Below are 10,792 nucleotides of genomic sequence, written 5' to 3'. Positions count from 1 at the left end.
TGAGTGAATTGTGACCATTGACATACTGATTAGTAAATACAGAGCCAGATTGTCATAAAAATAGACAAATTATAAACTATTTCAGCAATGAGATCTAAACTGCTTTGTGAGGCAGGCCAAGATTTTACAAAGTCATTTTTTATGTCTTGTGGAAAACTTAAATCATCATTTCATATATCGATGTCAGATCATGTAATCAAACTTGTTCTTGAAGCAGAAATAATATAAACATTATGACTGAAATGTTCCAGAATAATGTATATAGATGTAATGTAATTAATTACTAAGTAGATATGGTTTTTCCTGGTTTCCACCCACATATTTTCATAATAATAGAAGGTTTTACACACCTTCACCCGATGGTCTGTGCCTCCCACTATAGCAGAAAGTCAAATCAAATCAAAATGTATTTATATAATGCATTTCGCAAACAAATCACAACACACTTCACAGAAAACTATGGCCTAAACCCCCACAAGAGCAAGCCTAGGGCAACAGTGGCAGGGAAAAACTCCCAGGTGACAGATAGGAAGAAACCTTGGGAGAAACCAGAATCATCCTCTACTGTGAGTTTTAGTGACCATTGCAGCCAAAGTGGTCATTGCTGACACTATATCATTGCAAGGACCTTCTCTGTTGAGTGGATCTGGCCATGGTCTGGTGTTGATTGCCTTAGGGTCGCCCTTGTGTCTGTGCTGGTCCCTTGCCTCTTGTCCCTTAGTTATACTGCCATAGTGTTATTCAGCCAGGGTTTTCCTTATTGCACACAGGCACCTCTTTCCCCCCTTTTCTGCTGTCCTGCTTCTCCTTTCTGATCCTACCACTTCCAATCCACTAATTATTGTTTTGTTTCTGCTTTCCTCTCCCTGCTCCAGGCTCTGGCCTGGAGCTGTAGCTCAAGCACCACAACCTGACCCCAGCTTCAGCTAACCTGCTACTTCTGCCCTCCTTGTGCCTTTCCGGATAATCATCTATATTTGGCATCTGCATAATTATTATTTGTATAATTACTCATTTCATTTATTAATTTAATTATAACACTATATCCCCCCTCTGAGCCCGGTTCTGCTCAAGGTTTCTTCCTGTTAGTCAGGGAGTTTTTCCTTGCCCTAGGCTTGCTCTGAGGGGGTCTCAGGCCTGGGTTCTTTGTAAAGATGCTTTGTGACAGCCTTGTATTGTAAAAGGCACTATACAAATAAAATGGAATTGAATTGAATTGAATCAATCAATGTTCATGTTAATGAAACCACAGCCAGGACACAGTTCTCAAACGGTGGGTGGGCCAGGCGGAAGTGTAGATGGGAAGCCTATTGCATGCCTTTATTCTTTAGTCAACATGTTTCATCTGAGCTGACTACACTCAGGGTATTGGAAAGTGTGGGAGGGCGGGAATGTGGTTTGAGTTTTGATCGGTGCAAATGCAGAGACAGGGACAGGAAAGTTGTTGCAACTGAACAGCTGTTCAGACTTGCTCTCAGTATGGATGTTTATTGATGTCTGCTGGGTCCCTCAAACACCTTTGCTCATGCTGCCAGGACACAGGAAGTCCAAATGTGTATATGATATGTGAATGTTTATGTGTGCCTGTGTGCGTGTGTGTGTGGGCATGCGTTGATGCGTGTGTGTCTGTCCGTGTGTATGTACATTTGTGGCTGTATTTTTGTATGTTATGTGTGCATCTAAATGTGCTTCTATGTAGTAGCAATAAAGCAGACATTTCATTTCCTTCTGTGAACCCATACCCCACTGACTCACAACCACAAGGACTTTCTACAAACCTATAGTGTAGGTTTTCTAACTTTTACTAATGTAAAGTCCCAATACCTCAGCCATTATGAAGGTTGAGACTTTTAAATGAAACAAATTTACAAATTTCCTATTTACAAATATTTTCAGTGGAAACCAGCCTTTGGGAGGAACAGGTTTCCTTACTTTGAAAATGAAAGTGTATGTAGGCAATGTACACTCACCGAGCACTTTATTACTTTATTACACCTACTTATTCATGTGATTATCTAAACAGCCAATTGTGTGGCAGCAGTGCAATGCTTATAGTCATGTAGATATGGATCAGGAGCTTCAGTTAATGTTCACATCAACCATCAGAATGGGGAAAAAAGTGACTTTGACCGTGGAATGATTGTTGGTGGCAGACAATGTGGTTTGAATATCTCAGAATTTCCTTCTGATTTCCTTGGACTTTCATGCACACTAGTCGCTACAGTTTGCAAGGAATGGTGCAAAAAACAATACTAAAAATCCAGTGAGCTGCAGTTCTGCAGACAGAAATGCCTTGTCAATGAGAGAAGTGAGTGATTTTTCAGATTATTAAAATTCATAGATGAGTGCAGTTCAGGAAAACAAACATTTTGACGTCTATGATCTTCAAAGGACCAGGAAATAGCTGTGTGCCATCTAACCCGTGTCCCAACCAATCCTGGTCTCCCCTAAAGTATTCATTTTGGGCAGGCGATTGCGTAACAACGTAACTTTTCTCACATTAACTTTAATTCAAGCGCAAGCCCCTGTCATGTCCAGCCTGCACACATACCAGACCCCGTGGTTCCGTCCATGTATGAAGTAATGAGAACAATGTGAGCCCCGTCAAGAGTCAACTTGGTGAATTTTGCTAACACACTGTTATAAATAATGAGGGAAAAAAGAAGGGGGCAGAGGCTAAATGGATTGCTTCCATATCAGAAAAGAGAAAAGCGGAAAACTATTTCTATGTATCATATTATTTACAATATTATTATGCAATTCAGGACTAATAAGGTTAACACTATTTTTCTTTGGGGGTTGAGGTAGAGTGTGTAAGCTTCTTAAATCTTTTTTGCATGGAAAACAGAATGGATTCCCATATCCAGAGATCATTAGACTAGAATAGGCGTTGAACAGAAGTACATGTGGCTGCTATTGATTTATTGGCAGTCCAACAGTGCATTATGGCTCAGATGGTCCCCATTTTGAGGGTTTCTGAGCTGATTGCTCCAGGATCAGGCTTCCAGCTTGATGTTTGCCTTCCTGGTTCGGCTACAGTGGTTATTATGGTGGTGATTGCTTTAGAACAGAAAATTTGGTGCAACCTTTTAGATATATTTTCTTTCTTATATACCCCCAACAAACACCCTGATTCCATAGTTTTGAACATAAAAGATCCTGAAAATATTTCATTAAAGTTTCCAGGTTGTGAACTTCCAGGCATAGTTTACAATGGATAACCATCTTGGCAGAAGTAATTTTTGAAATGAGAGCCCAGGACTTGTTTGGGACGATAAAAGTTCAATTCTACAACCTAGATCCAATACATGAAATATTTCTTGCAGAACAATGTGTTCTTCCTTATCTTTGTAATCCCACATACTGTTATATAGTTTTGAAAAAGTGCTCCTAAATAAATCTGAGATCAGGGAGGATGATGAGGATTATATATATGGTAAAATTCACCTGTAGCATGAACTGACAAGGAAATGTAATTGTGCATTTTTTCAGAAACTCAGTTTCTGTATGCTCACAGATGAGCCCTTAGCCCAGGATTAGTATGTCCACGCAGACAAAAAATGTTTCACTGACATTTACTGGGTTAAAGGGCACAATCTCCAGATGCTGCAGATGTGAAAAATACTATGTCTGGTTCAAATCATATCATTTTTGGTATCTTGGTTACAACTTATATTTCATATTCTTGTCATTTGGCAGACACTTTTAATCACAGACAAAATCAATTTCATGTAGTAAATATAGTGTATGTGCCAAGGGCAGCGATACTCAACTCCTCATACTGTGGGCTGCAGTGTCTGCAGGCATTTACTTCAGCTGTGCGCTACACTACCTGATTTAGATAATTAGCTTATTATCTTAACCAAGCAGGTAAAATAATTAGTGAAATCAGGTGGCAAATACCTGCAGGGAGGAATGCAAGTCTCTTGCTGTAGTTAATGGATGGCTGTATTTTATCCTGGAGGTTCCTGCATTTCAAGTTCTCCATTAGCCTCACAGATGAATTGGAAAATTGCAAGATATCAACCAGTGGTGGGTTAGAGCATGTAGAACCTGCAGTAATATGCCTGTTGTATCATGGTCCTCCTCTTTGTTGGCCTCCCATGACTTACCATAAATACCATGACTTGTTGGCTTGGTCTGGACCTCTCTAAGGAAATGTTCCCAGGGGCCAGGTCCTGTGCACGTGATTCGGTGTGCTCTGGGAAACTGGACACCAAGTTTGCGCTGACGTCAAGCAAGGGGATCTGCTGCTACATACATCCCCTCCCTTGTTTGTTTAGGAGCACTTGGAAGGGGCACACTGCCACCAGGACTGGTCCTTTGTTTTCATTACAGAGATAATATGGGGCAGAAATAAAAGAGAAGCCAGGATAGGCGGCCACGTCCTGCCTCTCCCACCCTCTGAACTGAGGATGTGAGAAATATCAGAAGTAAGGGGGAAAAGGAGAGTAGAGGTACAGTAAATGACGCAAATAATGGAGAAGAGGCAAACTGATAAACAAGCAGAATTATTAATAAAAGTAGGACAATTATACCTGGCACGGTCCAGTCTAGTCATCCATCTGTGCTGTCGCTGTGGCCACCAAAGGCTGAATTTCCCAATTTTACATTTTTCTTTATTTTTGGGGAGGCTGCATATTTTTCAGGATGCACATGGCATCAACCAGGCCAAAAGGCGTTAAGCATTCTGAAAGCATTCTGAACTAATAAAAATGCTTGAGTGTTCCTAGAAATTGTTACCTGCTGATTTATTAGACAAACCAGGCAGAGGGCTCATTTCATCGTACTTTACGATGCCAGTATGAATTTATTTGACTTAAGAATATTGTTTGCAAGCCCCGCAAAGGGGGAGGGGGGTGGGGAGCAGTGGCAATATACTGTGTACACCTTGGAAAAAGTTGAGTAATGCCATACTGTACACATACACATGCACATATATGCAGACACGCATATGCTGCATCATGATTTTCAGAATGGGGGTTTAGGTCTTTGGTTTCCTGCCTGGTGACCTCCCTCTCTCCAAGGTCAGATATAATGAATCTACAGATCACCAGAGCCTTTTTGTATTCCTGGGAAATGCTGCACAAAAGAAACCAGAACAAAAGGCATGTCTGTGCATTGAAAAAAATACTTTTAGGAAGCATGCTTTGAATTTCAAATCTTATTGTATATTTAATAAAAAGTGCACATTATACGATCCAGTATTGACAGCTCCAGTATTTTTATTTTTATTTAATGTCTTATTTAAGGCAATATATCAAATAGTTGAACAATCCATTGTATTTTCATATCATATTTCCAAACATTCTCTAGAAGCCTACACAGTCAAATAGGCCTGGCTGATGAAGACAAATTGCAGACCATGGTGAGTAGAGAATAGAGGCCTATACAGCACCTTGAGGATAGAGCATGAGGAAATGGACAGGTCAGAGCCCAGTGTTTAGAGGCAGGGGAGAGTGGTGGCAGACCTGGGTTCAAATAGCATTTGTTTTGGAATCAAATGCTTTTCTGAGCTGTATTGATCTTGCCTGGTGCATTTGAGCCTGCATGGAGGAGCAGATGGGATTTACACTCTTTGGATAATTTCACTTGTTCCAATACACCAGGCAAGCTTAGTCAAATGCAAATCCAAAACAGATGCTATTTTAGCACAGTCCTGGTGTTTTGGTATGGATCTGCAGGTCTTTGCTTGCTGCAGCCATTAGAAGAGGTATTACAAGGACCTACATTTCTTAGTTAGCCCTTAATTCCAGACTGTGAGATTCATTAAAAAAAAGCATGACTGCCAATTTTGCCTGGAGCACATCTTCTTTATTTTATTATTTATTATTTATGTTAGCTATATTGAACATTTCCTGCTGAACCCATCAGAACTCTTGAGCATTTAAACTTGAAACATTACGTCATTCAGAGCAGAGGAAAATAAGATGATTTATGTAATCTGCAAAACCAAACTGTTGCTGTCTACATCCAGACAGTTTTCTGCACCCCAAAAACTTGTGTGCTTTGGTTGAGACGTTATGCAAATATAAACAGTTGGCATACTTCGGTTGAAATCATGAATCAGTGCAGAACTTTTGGTGCTTTGAGGAATGTTGAGGTCCGTTCTATCAGGGTGCAGTGGATACCTAGACCATGCATCAAATCTCAACAAAACTATCTAGACAGATAAATTGCACTCAGAGTAAGTGGGAAAGTTTGTTTTTACTTTTGGGTGGACTACCTAATTTTGGACCTACTTGTAATAACAAATAATGCATACACCTTCTGTATTCTGGACATCACCAAAGAGCTCTTTTACAGATGCAGGCCATGAGGAATTATATCCCCATTATTTATTTTTCCAGGAAAATGGTAACATGGGGACCCTGCCCAGGCCTTGATGTTCCTCTCATGGTAAACCTCAGCCCTTTCCAAGAACCATTTCATTCTCTAAAACAGGGACTGAGCAGGGACTATAAATCAAGGTTTTTTGAAGCAAAATTCAAGGCAACACTTTGGATCATTGGAGGAAATACTGGAAATAAAAACCGTAAACACAATATGATCTTCTGAAAACCATAGCTGAATACACTGGAATTCTGGAATATTACAAGTTGGCTGCTGCACAATTGTAAGGTTGAGGAAAATACTTGACTCCTGGGTTTTTTTCCAATTGCTTATTTGTCACCTCCTTATTCCTTTCCTCGTTCCTTTTTGAGAGGTGAGGTGAGAAAAAGTGAAGACGGGGAAATAAAGAAAATGTAGGAAGGAAGGTCTTTGCTCCTTCAAATGTCAGTTCATGACCACTTTTATGTTTGGGGCAAAATAGAGTTTACATAAATGCAAAATTATTGCAAAAGAAAAATGTTGACATCTGAATCTGAGATAAAAAAATCTGAGATAAAAAATGAAAATGGTTGTATATTTTCTTACATTTTATGCAGTTACAGAGGGTCAAAAGAACCCCACACAACACATTTGTATGCAAAGTTGGTACAGGACTTAGAACATTTTCGTCATGAATTGGCAATAACTGATGTAGTTCTTAACATGAATTCATGATGTATAAATACATTGACAGAGAGAGCTGTACATATTGAATTCTCAATAGAAGTTAGTAAACTACAAGTGTTACTGGTTCAACATAACTCCAAACTTTCAAGTCAAACCCAGCCAGATGTTGCAACCTACTCATCATACTTTTTGTACTAGTTCTGGTTTTGGTATTTTTCTTTTTTGTCTTGTCATAGGCCCCATCTCTATGCATTCAGCATAGGTCTGCCTGAATGCAGTTCGGTTCTCCTGTAAGTCACAACAATGAACTGTAAGTCAAAATGCAGATCACTGTGGTCCTATGAATTATGAATTCCAGGAACCTGTCGTTTAGTGGGATTAATTTCCTCTGGGAGGACGTGTGGCGTATGGAGAATGTAACAAGTGTTTATTGCAGAGCGAAGGAGTTCTAGACTTAGTTCAGGTGCATCAGTCCCCCAAATACAGACAAAATCCCCATATGCAAAAGTAATAGTACAGATGTTTCTTTAGCTTTTAGCTACTACCTCATTATGATTTGGGCAAGTTCATGTCTCACCAGGATTACACGGTCATAAATCTATTTAAGGTTTTTTTTTTTTGACACCACTGAAATGATTTTTCTAAATTTAGAAGGCAGTACCTCCTCTTCATGAGGATCATCTTGAATGATGTCTGCTATGTTGTTCTGTGACAGTAAAACACTCTTCTCCAATGCAGTTTTTCTAATTGGCAATGGTTCAACAGCAAGCATGAACCATTCTAGCCATCCAGCCATCTTGAAAGCCGAGATTGGGTAAATGAGAAGATATTCCCAAAAACTGTGGTTTGGGTAATGATAATTATGACAATACGTCATCTAAATGCGTACAATGAAAAATGTTGCAAATTTTTGGACAATTCCAAAGGGATTTTTTTCTTACACATCATCACAATAGAAATTGAGAAATTGTGAAATTCAGCCGTGTGTAACAACCGCACATCCAATCATTTATAATGAGAGTGTCAGGAAAATGCACAGCTTGCCATTGAAATATGACCACTATCATCCATGGATTGTCTGATTGATAGCATTTGACAGCTTGTTGATGTACTGAACAGACAGTCTCGGAACAGCCTGTAGACTGTTGCCTACCATTTGATTTGTGTAATATCTTTGGACAATTTTTGAACAAGCACCCCAAGCCTCCCCCAGCAATTTCCTTAGATGACGACTTGTGCATCATTCAATATGACACAGTCACACATTTACCATACAATAACTCAGCTTTCCCAATTGTACATCTGGTTCAAATTTCTTTCTTGTTGTCTCTCTGTTTCCAGGGATTTAATGTCTCTGGATACATAACCATACTGTTAACACACAGATTATATCATCCGATATAATGGACCTTTTCGGATCTTTTTGTTTCTGGTAATGAATCCATTGGAAATTAACATTGTAAAAACTGAACAGCAACGTTTCTTTCCAAATATAATGCCGCAGTTAGTCACAAACATCAAAAATGCACATTTAAATCAAGAACTATTTCTTCTTCTGTGGCAACTCAACTGCGTCCGTGTAAGCAGAAGTAATTCTGCCGAAGCACACCAGTATCATTTTTCTGAACTAAGGAGATCAGGGTGGACTACCTGATCACTCCTGGATTGCCATTAACTAAAGGCCCAACTGGCTTGGTGGGACAGATATATGTCCTGGACTCATGTAGGTCCCTAGTCTTGTTAGTGCTAAAGATATCAGGTATCAGTATTTATCAGTGGGACATGAAAACACTGCTTTAAGATGGTCAATGATAGCTGTGGAAGATATTGACAACAGCTTGTCAATGTCAACATTGCTTAAGGAATTGTTGACTGTGAGTTGGTACTTTTGATCCTTTTAATTATCAGATATGTAGCAGCCATCTGCTAAGGATATGATGGAAAATCTGTTGGTTGTAGTGGTTCAGCTCCATTTGTGGAAGCCTTACTTTAGACAGCATATTGCCTGACTGCCACAACCAACTGTGTACAAACAGCCACCACTTTGTTGACACTTCTGACTCCTTGATGTGCTTATGAAGTAGCCACAGAATTGTTATTTTTGGTGCTCAACAAGTTCAAGAGCAGCATGTGGTCTGTCAAGAAGGAAATGTTTCAATGAGATACCCAAGTCTCTTGCTAGCCCACAAAAGAGTGGGTGTCTCTTTCTCTATTTGAGCATGTTGGCGTTAAAGCTCTGGACACATATGCTACCAATTTCTATGTGGCATTGCAGTTTTGCAAGATTACACTTCCCAGACAAAAGGATGATTCATCTGCTGCAGCCTTATTTGGAGTTCAGATCAGTTCTGCTTTCTGCAATGAAAATTTCTTAAACTGTGGTGCCCCGAAAACCACAGATTTCTCTGTGAGAGAAAATCACGCAATAGCTTAATTTTCTCGGGCAAGTCTGGTATGAACCTGCCCAGTTGGTTCACCATCCCCAGAAACCGCTCACATGTTGGTGGGTTGCTGCATGCTCTGAACAGTGGGCAGCATGTCTGGGTCTGGCTGCACTTTATTAAAAGATAGCTTGTGGCCCAGGAATCTGACTTCTGTCTTTCCAAATTTGCACTTCTTTTTGTTCAATTTGATCCTTCAATTTTGTAACACAGCGTTGTGTTGGATTGATGGCAACATTTTGCTTTGCTACTGCTATGTCTTGGTATGTTTAAATCATTTCAAAGAGAAGATTAATTCAGAAAAAAACATACTTTGATGGCAGCGCCACTTGGTGTATGGTATCCAGACTTTAAATACTAGTAAATATCCTGAATACTAGTAAATATCCTGGTTAAGAACAGTCACAAAGAAAGTTAAGTCAACTAGATCATTTATTTAAAAAAGTATACAATGCCAAAGGATCTGGCCAGCAAATGACCAAAAAGTGTAATTTTAAAGATATGTATAACTTTTTGGGTATCTCCTTCTTTAAGAGCCAATATCTCTAGAATGAGAAATCCAATGAGGCTAATGTTTTGGATGTTCTTTTTGAGCAAAATTGGAGTGGTCAACTCCCACACATGATTAGATTTTTCACGGAATGACCCGCAAGCCAAATTAACTGTTATACAACCTGTGAAGACCACAATATATTTCAATATCGACCCATGAACAAGAAACATTGTTACTTACTATTGTCCCAAAAGACATGAGATTCGGCTCATCCATCACCCAGGGCATGGGAAAAGTATGAAGGGGGCACCACATGCCATCACGCTCACATCAGGAGTTAATCATCACTCACTCTGCTTGATTCTCTCCAAATTTGCATGGTTCTCAGCTGGACTTCCAAGCATCACATCCCCCAACCCCAAGGATGAACATCACTTATCACCCCCAGGAGAGATTAGGCGCCTGCTTGAATTGGAGGTCTCTAACTGCTGTGTCTGCCATTACACCCGAGGCTTCAGTAGAAAGCACTGAGGCTGGGGCCTTTATTCCACACAAAGGCATTAATTCTCAAGCACATGCAATTTGTCAATGCTACGGTACTTGTTGTATACAGTGTTGCAGAAAAACTGTGTCTTTTTCCTTGTTCTCTATGTAGTGACCCAGCTGCTCAAAAAATATTGTACAATTCCTCTATCAATGAGATGGTAGTTGAGGATTGACTCCACAAATTGGAGAAAATTGCTTCAAATTGATTTTTTTTGTATAATTGGTAACTCAATATTTTGTGCTGACGCAAATAAGAATATGATTAGTATTACCTCTCTTGTTGATGATATGGGCCTGTCTGCTGGCACAAGTT

This window comes from Conger conger, chromosome 3 (assembly GCF_963514075.1).
Source record: "Conger conger chromosome 3, fConCon1.1, whole genome shotgun sequence".
Taxonomy (NCBI): Eukaryota; Metazoa; Chordata; class Actinopteri; order Anguilliformes; family Congridae; genus Conger; species Conger conger.
This window is presented reverse-complemented; position numbering follows the sequence as displayed.